Below are 10,609 nucleotides of genomic sequence, written 5' to 3'. Positions count from 1 at the left end.
AAGAAGTGAATGGAAAAGCTTCTGTATGATGATAGCTATTATTTAAGGATGCTAAAATAAAAGGATAATTACTTTTAGAATGGAAGTTAAGCTCCTGGTATACTTCAAAAGAGAGGTCATGCAGGTGAAGTGCTTTTGACAATATTTTTCCCATGCTTTGAGCACATCCTGCTAACCACCTAATGAGGTGCCTTTCTAGTATGAACTGTAGGTCAGAAAAATCCCTGATAAAAGTTATGATTCTCTTTTTGAAAATCTGTGGGTCAAAGAGGAGGCATGACATGACTGCATAACAAGTTTGTACTGTAATGGTAATTTGGGCTATTTTCCTGCCTTTCCCACTCCGAAGTGGTACATTGTCAATCTTCTTACACATCATCTATGACAGTAATTTGCTTGCCTGCTAGCAGATGAAAATCTTTCTATTACAAGCTGTATTTAATAAAACCGTCCATCTCTGCCTGTTAAGCCTCTTGGGCTCATTTTTGGTATTGAAATGTTATTATTATGCTAAAATAGGTGTGCCTTGGACCCTCAAGCTGAGAGCTATTGTCACCCTCACACCCATTTGAAGCCAAAGCTGACAACATTAAAAAAGTGCAGATAAGGCTACCAGCACACAAAGGGCTCTGACTACACCGAGAATCCATGCCACACAACTTTGAGTCTCAGTCTGGCATCCCATTCCAGAGGCTAGAATTTCTCAACTTCTTCAGCTGGAAAATCCTTTCTGAAAATAAGGTAACACATTGCATCCTATTCACATTGACTATGGAATCTATATATCTATATTAATAATCTTTTATAGATTGTGTGTTATAACAGGTTAACTAAATGCTTTGTAGGGTACAGATAATACATCCATTCTAATTAAAGAGTTACTACAACTCTTGCAGAAATTATTACTTCATCTTATCACTCCCACACAAAACATCTAATACGTTTTAGGCAAAATATGAAAGAGATGATTACAGATGAAAAAACACATTTCTGCATATTTCTTGAGTGCATCTGTCACTTGGGTGTATTGACATCTCCCTATCTTTGTTTGGTTTTGGTCTTTTAAGCTGAAATGTCTTATATTTGCCTTTTAAATCAAACAGAAGTTTTTGAAGTCTCAAGAATCTCCAGGGTCAAGAAAACCATTTTATACCAAACTATCCTCTCAACTGACCTGGGAAGAAAATGTTAATCTATCAGCTGAAAAAAGACACAGTTGAGCATGCAGCCTCTCATTGACGGTATCATGAATATAACCCACAGCAATGCTGCTCTTTAATTTACTCTTCCCCATCTATTTTCTCCACCTGGATTCCAACCAGACAGTTGTTTCTCTGTGAAATTGGAAAGGCAAGATTAAATCAAGGCCAAATTCAGTTGTTACCTCTGACAGTTGCCCAAGAAAGCAGAATGTTTTCTTAAACTGAGCTTTGACATTGGATTCCCACACCAGCTGCACAAGTTGTTCTGTCCTGGTAGTTGTTGACAGCAGCTATAAAAAGCATCATATATTCATTTTTCAAAACTGTACTTATAAATCAGGCTTCCATGACAGCTGGACCAGACATTTTCCTGTCCTCATTGCAACAATGTGCTTAAGGGAAGAATAGGAGATGGAAGAGACAAAAGCAAACATTATGCAGTTCTGCTCTTGGGTCATCTATTCTCTAACTCTATATTTCTCATTCAAAATTATGTGACAAAAGGCCCAACACTTAGCAGCACTATTAATTGAAAAGAAGGCCAACATCTTGAAGGAGGAGGAAGAAACTTCAGTCTGGTTTTCCAAGCAAAAAACACCATAACATTTATTTGTCAACTGTAGGTGTAACTACTTTTGCTATGCCTGTATTTGAAAACCAGAAACTAGAACAGTTTGGAAATTTAATAAGGAAGGAGGGATTTTGACCAAAGAACGCAAAAAACCATACTTTTCACAGAGATATGCTAGCTCTGATGAAGTTTTTTTTAATTTGTTTGTTTTGGGGAAAGTCTTTTTATGTCATCAGACAGGTTAAAACATGAAGGGAAGAATAATAAAAAAAAAAAGTTCAAATAGCCAATAGGTCTGTCACTGGAGCAATTATCTGAGAGAAGGGGAACCCAGGTTCAACCCTCTGCTTGGTTAGAGATTCTAAGTTCCTTACACAGGTTTTCTTCTATTTTAAAGCATAATTTTTCACTCACTGTCATGAAAAATGTATATGATCTCAGTTTCTTCTCACTGCAGAATGGAAATGTCAACACCCCATGGACTGGAAGAGCAGCATCTCATCTAGCTTATGAACAGCTAGATCCGGAATGTACCAGGAAGCTGATTAATAGACCTAGTTGGGTGCCAGGATGGAAGTAGGCTGCAACGACTGATGATTTATAGTCACTTCTATGTCACAGGGATCAGCCCCTCCCTGTTCAAACTTGTCCTAAACACAAGGCTATCAAAAAATACCAACAGCTCCATGACTAGCACTTTTGTTTCTCACTCCCTTACATCTGATAGTTCTTCTTTTAACATCAACACCCTCAAGGGAAATGATAGGAAGCTCTTTAATATTCTGCAGAATCCCAGCTCATCTCATCTCTATCTCCTACGTAAGGAGACATTAGAAGGTCTTTGCAAAAAAAAGCAAAGGCAACAACACAGGAGACAGCGTGAGGATGATGCACTTTCCCTTGAGCAGTGCCATTTTGCTCTGAGCATTAGATTCCCAGCTGCTACTTGTTACTGAATGACCAAGGAGACGTACAAAAAGCAGGTTTTGTGTTTGTTTGTTTGTTTGTTTTTCTACAGGGGACCAAGAGATTATTTGCTGTGCCTTCTGTAATCATCAGTGTAATAGTGATCTTGAGATAAAGCCAACACTGAGCTTCATACATGTATTTGACTACATCTAACATGTTTGGAAACTGAAGCAGCAGCATCTCCTCCACGTCTCAAGGGGCATATTTAAGCACAAACAAACATCTCAACTGAACTATACAATCTTCCTGAAGTAATTCGTATGTTCCAGCAGAAGCATCATATATACTTCCTACATTTTAAGGTGTAAGGTGACAAGAAGAAGGTTGTAATAAATTAATGTTAATTTTCTCTTTGCCCAGCCATTGTATTTGAGTAGGTGTTGGATGTACTAATTCATAATTTTATATTTAAATGCCATCAAGGGTGCCTAGACACTTATTTACTTATACACATAGGTAAATATGTTAATGCAATCTCATTCATCAACTAGATGCCCTCAAATTACTTTAACATTTGTAGTCATATGAAAAATGCATGCCCTCCCATGCCACAGCTTCAGTCTGTTGGCGGCTGGCTATAAAGATGTCAGCTAGCTGAGCTGCTTGTGTGCACTGCAGAGCCCTACAGATGTTGAATTGATGTCCCCAATGCTAAACAAAACAACTAAATATAGCAGCAAGACTAACACAGCCACATTCCAATCCCAACAACAGTTGTAAAACAAACAATTATGAGTGTTCAGCTACAGATAACTAGCTAAATCCCTCACCACAGTGGAATCGCTTTCCTTGTTTGAGGACTGGTGCATTCCGAACCATCTCACCTGACATCACAGAGCTATAGTTTCTAAATTAAGTTTTTCTCTCTATGCTATGGAGAAGTAATTGTAATTTAGTTAGTTCAAATGTCAAAAATGAGAATATTCCTCTGAAATCCTTTCGCATGTTGTTTGCATGTTAAATGGAAAGTGCTTAATCTGCTGCCCTCATAGAAGTTTTTGCATATGCTAGAATCATTTATTCACATTCCAAATCCTCTAATTAAGAATAGAAGAGTGATGATACAAATCATAATTCCTAGAATTAACAGAGTGTCTGATACTCACAGCATCATGCAAATCTTAACAAGTTAACCCATGTAAGAATTCGGTAAGGTAGAGGAAATAAACCCATGTCAAGAAAAAAAAAAAAAAAAACAAACACAAAGAAGCCAACAGCTGGGTAAGACTATTTTGCTAATAAGTGCAGGAATGCACTCCCACACAAGTATTACCAAATCACTGATTCTAGTGGCTCAACATTTTTCCTTAAAATATTTTCATTGTTGCATTAAGTTTTGAGGTATATCACATATCTTTCTATACGGCAATCAGTGAAGCAGAAAATCATGATGTTAAGACTCGTACTACAAGGAAAAAACAACAGAGTGGGTGAGGATTCTGGAATAGCAAAGAGCATTTTCAAAAATATGTAAATATTACACAGGAAGAAGATTAGGTTAGTTAATTTATCAAAAAGAAAGTCAGTAGGAGAACTGATTACAATTTACAGTAATTACCACAAGAGGATGGCCTCTGACAGGAAACACATTTATGCAGCCAAGAAAATAATGACAAGATCCAAGACAGTCTGAATTTAAAGCTGAAATTGCATATAGAATATTTTCTTTCCCCAGGAAGGAATTTTATAGCTTTTTTTTTTTTTTTTTTTTAAATGTTGAAACCGCATTTTAGGGCTTTTTAAACTACTTGAGCCATTACTTGTTCTTGACCCAGCCAAAACCAATCCACTGCCACCAACAGAAAACCCAGCAGTTTAGGTAGAGTGTAACTACATTCAGATACCCAGCTAGTCAGGTTCTTATTTAGACTCCATATCGAAGACCAAAGTACCAATGAAAGTGATTAAGTTTCCAAAGTCGAAGGAGCTGCCAAGGATTTCTGATGCTTCTCTTAGTCCTATGCTATAAAGGGATTAGAAAATTTGTGCATTCCTTTGCAACAATGGAGATATCATAGAAAAGTATGGCAAAATGGGATTTGGTTGGTGTTGCTATGAATATACTTGAAGTAGGAGGAAGCTGAAAATGGGCTGCTAAAGTGATGCCCCTTGGTCCCTGAGGTTTCTTGTTTCTGTAGCAAGATTTTAAATTCTGGTGAAAAAGCATTTCTAGACAACTCATAGTTGGACTGGATGATTTTAGAGGTCTTTTCCAACCTAAATAATTATATATATATATATATACACATATATATATATAAAGCCTGCAGCTAATGCTTACCAAAACCTTGAAAGAACTATCCTTAATGATTTAGCCAAACTGCCAATACTAAAAATACTAAAAAATCATTTACAGCACTTTTTTATTTTCAGATATGCAAGTAGTTGTTTATTTCAAAAGAAACAAATCAGGAATCAACAAAAGCTGTACTGAATGTGGCCATTCTCTGTTTTTGAAGGATTTAGCGTGAGGATGGCAGACTTTCCAGCAGTCAGCACAAGAGCAATGGTAGCCCAAAAACAGTGAAGTGCTTTGGGTTTCAGTTTGAACAAGCATGCCCATTTTTTTTGTTTGTTTGTTTTAAGAATTTATCAAGATACTTGTGCCACAGCCAAACTGTGGACCAGGCATCTTTCAGGCATCTTTGCAACCATTCACCATTTGGAGTGTATTTCCCTCATTCCCTTGAAATACTGCGAGACCATTGTTCTGATGTACTTTGAAAGAGTAGAAAACACATAAGATCTGCATTTAAGAAGCAAAGACAAAGCTTCTCCTCACTCGAGGACTTGCAGGAACAACACTGGGTTCCTAGACCTGCCTACTTTCCCACCAAAAGTGGAGACAATGCATAGATGAATGCATGCACAGTGCTGAGCATACAGTGAATAGCAGAAATGTATTCAAGAGTACAACCTTCTCACCATAGCAGATTTGGTAGAAAAGGCATCAGCACTAATGTTTACTCCCACCGCACTTTCATGTTTGTTCCTCATAAATGCCAACGCTTGTGACAGTTATCTGAACTCAAAAAGCTATTTTATTACTACCCTGCAGTCCACTAACAGTCTCAGAAATCATAACAGAAATCATTTTCCACATGGGAATATTTACTTCTTCCTAAAAAATTCCCAGTGATAACATTATGCATTCATTTATGGCACACTATTCTCCTGTAACTTAGACCTTCAAAATGGATCAACAGAAGGTGGGGTTTTTTGACCTTCCAAGAAGTTTACAAGCAGTAACTGATCACCCTTGCAGCACCCCAGTAAGAAAGTAATCACAGTTCTTCCTTGTTACTCAGATAAGGAGTGACAGAGGAGGAGAGGAGGAGGCAAGAACTGGAAGTCCCCAGCAGTTTAAGGCAATGAAAGTTTAATTCTCAGCTAGTCAAATGAATAGTTGCAACAGATGTGGTATACAAAGAAAAAGAAAAAAAAGGAATCAAAAGAAAAAAAAAAAGCTTTGGAAAGCAATGTTCCCTTATGAAATCTTCTGAAGAAATCTTCAAGAACATGGATGAAGATAATGCAGGACTGACAGCTTAGTATTCACTCTAATAATAAAAAGGGGTCAAGTCAAATACTGCAGATGAAATAATAATAAAAACTGAAAATTCTGCTATGCAGAAGAGAGTTCTACCATATGCCTCAACTGAGGTGTACAAATCTTCACCTAGTGGAGGTGAAAGAACAGTATTACTTAGTTGAAGATATGACAGTTTACCTACGGCAGCTTACCTAGGTTGTAAGTTTGACAGGTTGTCTTGTAAAATTATGTCATAGCACATTTATTAGGCATTCCCATAGGTATTCGATCAGCTTCATCTTTTCATATAATTAAAAAAAAAAAAAAGATGAAATTTGAATGTAGGTTGTCCCGTGGGCTTACTTTTGTTGAACAGGGTGGCAAGGAGGAGGGAGAGAAAGGAAGAAATCATATTCTGTAAAAAACTCAAACCCACTCATTTCTATTTTAAACATAACTTCTGTAAAAAGAATCATCTGAGCACCAATTCCTATTTAATACAAGTTTCATGATTCAAAACCAGATTGATAAAGTCAATAAATTTTTACATTGCTATATGTCTTTGCCATGTAATTAGCTTTGATATCAGATTATGTTTTTATCTCAAGTCTTCCCCCTTGGGTAAGTGAACAGATGCATACGGCACTTGCCTTTCTGACTAATGGCAAATCAGCTTCAGTGGGTGAATGTCTGGAACTCAACTGTTGTCTCTGAAAATAATTTTACCCATTTTCCTCCCAACTACACAAGAATATCTTCTAAAAACACCCTGAGAAGAACTGAATCTAAAAACAATCATACCAGCAATGAAGAGACAATACTCTACTTGCTGGAAAACAACAACAAAAAAAAGGAAAAAAAAAAAAAAAAAAGGCCATAAAATCATACCAACCTGAATGCCACAGATTTCATTATGAAAGCTTCACCTCATCACAGCAAAACACACAGTCACAACAATACACAACACAGTCGAAGTCTTACCAAATATAAACTCAGCTATCACAGTTAGATACAAGAACTGTACAAAAATAACAGGGACAATCTTACAGAGAAACAGGGACAGTGGAGAAGAGACAACACAGGGTTTTTTAGACACCCTTGTATGTTCAAAATATTGAGCAGAATAAGTAAGAGATGCTTCAGATTATATCCCCCAAATCTCTTCAATACAGAGTAAGGAAAGAAAATTGTATACCTCAAGGAAAGGGGGAGGGGGAGAGAGAGAGACTGAAGTAACATCTTCATGGCTCATGACACGTAGATACATCTCACCAAATTTGAAATGGAAAATAATGCAAAACATAAAATAAAGCTTATATTCCTTGACAACAGCAATAAGAAGATTGGAGATGAATGTAGAAAAGAGGACAGGAGGGACATTACTAATATCTAGCCAGAGGAACACAGTAGGACTAATGCTTAGACTGATTCCTTGAACTCTAGTTGCCTTTTGTTGACAGGCTGGGGTGTGGGGCAGGGAGATTGGGTGACAGAGAGCCGAAATTGCGTGTGTGCACATGTGTGTGTGAGAATATTTTAATAAAGCTAAAGCAAATCACTTTTAATTGACTACCACAGATCTAGCATTCAATATGCTGGAGAAGTTTGTTGGTTTTCTTTTCTTCATTACAAAATTCTGTTCTCTTCTGCACCAAGCATTTTACTTTGCTAAAAGAATGTAATGGCTTTTTTTTTCTTTTAAATAACCCTCTTCACCCTAATCCGTAAAAGAATTATATATGCATAACAGTATAGTCCTATAAACTAAAAAATAATACATATGCCACGTAGAAAGGTAACACCGCTAATAATCGTCTTGTTGAGACTGATGAATATGAGGACTTTGCAGTGGATATGATCTGAGGATAACAGAAAAGATTAAAAATAAAATATGGAACACACGTTTTATGTTTAATGAATTACACACCACCCCCATTCAATTATGTATGTGGGAGAGCTGCATTAAACCTACGATGTTCTTACCCAGAAAAGAGTCAGACCTTAAAAACTGTTTCTCTTAAGTAGGTAGGTAGGACAGTGCATTACTGAAACTTGAGAGGACCTGCTCTATTTTAAACATACATAGATTAAACGTCTCTCACAAACAAAAGTAAGATGACACATACACATCACTCCCTGTTCATTTGTTTCAATCTTCATTTAAAACACAAAAAACAATCACAGGTAGCAATGCACGTGAAAAAATACAAGATTATAGTCACTTAAAACATGACTCAGACCTACCACTTGAAACCACAAAAAAAAAAAAGTGTAAACTTGCATGAGTTCCTAGTGTTAGCCTCATCTGAAAATTGAATCTGAGAAAAATGCAAGATTAAGCCTCAGAATCTCTGCCTAAGCAGGAGAAAAAAAAAAGTTTTAATTTACTTAAAACTTACATTCAATAACTGTAATCAAGCCAAAAAAAAAAAATCACATCATATAAACTTATAGCATAGCTTCTATCCTTTTATCTTACAGATATTGAATAATGGAGAGTGACTTGTTCCAGAAGTGAGAAGATCAAGGCTCAGCTATACCATTTTATGTTATGGGACTTCTCTTCTATGAACTTTTCCAGCCTCCTTTCAATCTATACAAACTTTTATTATTCACAGTGGCTGGACAGTAAGCTAAGAGCCAGAGGCCAGAGTTTTTTACAGTTACACATAAGCACCCAGCCTTTCCAGACCGGAGATGGACTAACCCAAACCCTCCATGGAAGCTGCTGTTCCTGTGAGCCAGATGGACACTCATGACTCAGAGCGATCAGACTGCAGCCACTGGGTAGCTGATAGGACCTAACTTAATTTCTTGATCATCTCGAAAAGATGGGCAAAGTCTCACTAGTTTGTTTATGAACTGGCAACAATAACTATATGACAGGTCTGATAAAAGTAGTCTACAGGAGTAATCTCTAAGACAGGAAGGCCTTCTAAGATTGTTAAAAGTGAAGGGTAACCAGGAAAACTGACACTGGAAGCAGTTATCTCCACAGGCTGTACTAGGTTGTTTCTGCCTAGTGAAAGCTTCCCAGTCTAACATGCCTAGATGAGATATCATTACCATTATTTATTTGGAGTAGAAAGGAAAATTTAAGTGTTAAAGTTCTTCAGGAAAAAAAAAAAAAAAAAAAAAACGCTTCTTCCCTCACCACTTGAATTGCAAGCTCACCACAGGATCAATGGGCCATCTTTACACCTTACTAACCACTAATTGCATACCAGATAAATATTTTCCCTTAGTTTATCTTCAGTAAGTGCACTTTAAAAAGGGACAGTAGGCCATGTCCTGCACCATTAAACTTTACAAGCTTAACCAATTTCAGCAAAAAGGGAACAGAGAAGCAAAATAAGATACGGAGATACATCTTGTCATCTGAGATCCCACTTTTATTACAGGAGAGTACTTCAAAGGACAGCTCAGGCACTGAGGCAAATCCCAAAATCTCTACATTTGAGTCTTGAAGCATCATAATAAACCAAAAGGGTGCAAAGAGCCATGCTTTTGTAAAATTTTAGATCAAAATTGAAAACATTTGCAGAAACAGCAGCAGAGGCAAATACATGAGGAATTGAGGGAGCCAGAGCAGAAACTGGCCCCAAGCCACAGTCAAGATTTTTCTCACTTTAAAGCAGAGGAAACAAGTGGGATGATAGAAGCACGATCTGTTGCTGGCAGCAGCATGTGTGCAGACTACTGTGGGTTACAGTGGTCTGCCTGGCTACCATGTCTGAGTGCATGAATCAGAAGCGCTCTCTCAGGATTAAATCATTTCCAGTAATAAATTCTGTTTCCTAATTTTCAAACAGTGTGATACTAGAGCTTGGGCCAACAAAATATCACAGTCACAGCATGGCCTTTGCTGCTGGCACTGCAGCAGAAAGCAACAGTAGTGACACAAATGACATTGTGAGCAGCGCTAGCAGTACAGATTTATTTTGTGGAATTGCTCGGCTGATGTCCACTGTTCTAGAGTATCAGCAGGCCTGAGAGCCACAGTACAGATGGAAAAGTCACCTATGGTTGCAACGTCATCTACAGTGAAAGTTTGTTATTGGACAGTAGCAACTAGATGGGAACTAACAGTTTGCAGTCTGGAGTAAAACTGTGTTCCTTAAGCTTTTTTAATGCAAAAATCTATCATAACTTGCTGAGGGAGAGGTAGAAGTCATCCACAGACTCTGCATGTTGTCATCACAAATGGTTTTACACTATAAGAGCATAAATATTATACAAATTCCTAAAAGAGTATAAATTTTATTATCTGCTATTTTCTCTGCCTACATGTCTTTTTCTGTTAACTTTGTAGCTGCCTTTGATATATTATGGACT

The sequence above is a fragment of the Cygnus atratus genome, chromosome 13 (genome assembly GCF_013377495.2).
Source record: "Cygnus atratus isolate AKBS03 ecotype Queensland, Australia chromosome 13, CAtr_DNAZoo_HiC_assembly, whole genome shotgun sequence".
NCBI classification, from domain to species: Eukaryota; Metazoa; Chordata; class Aves; order Anseriformes; family Anatidae; genus Cygnus; species Cygnus atratus.
The sequence above is the reverse complement of the archived record's forward strand: the minus strand, read 5'-3'. Positions refer to the sequence as shown.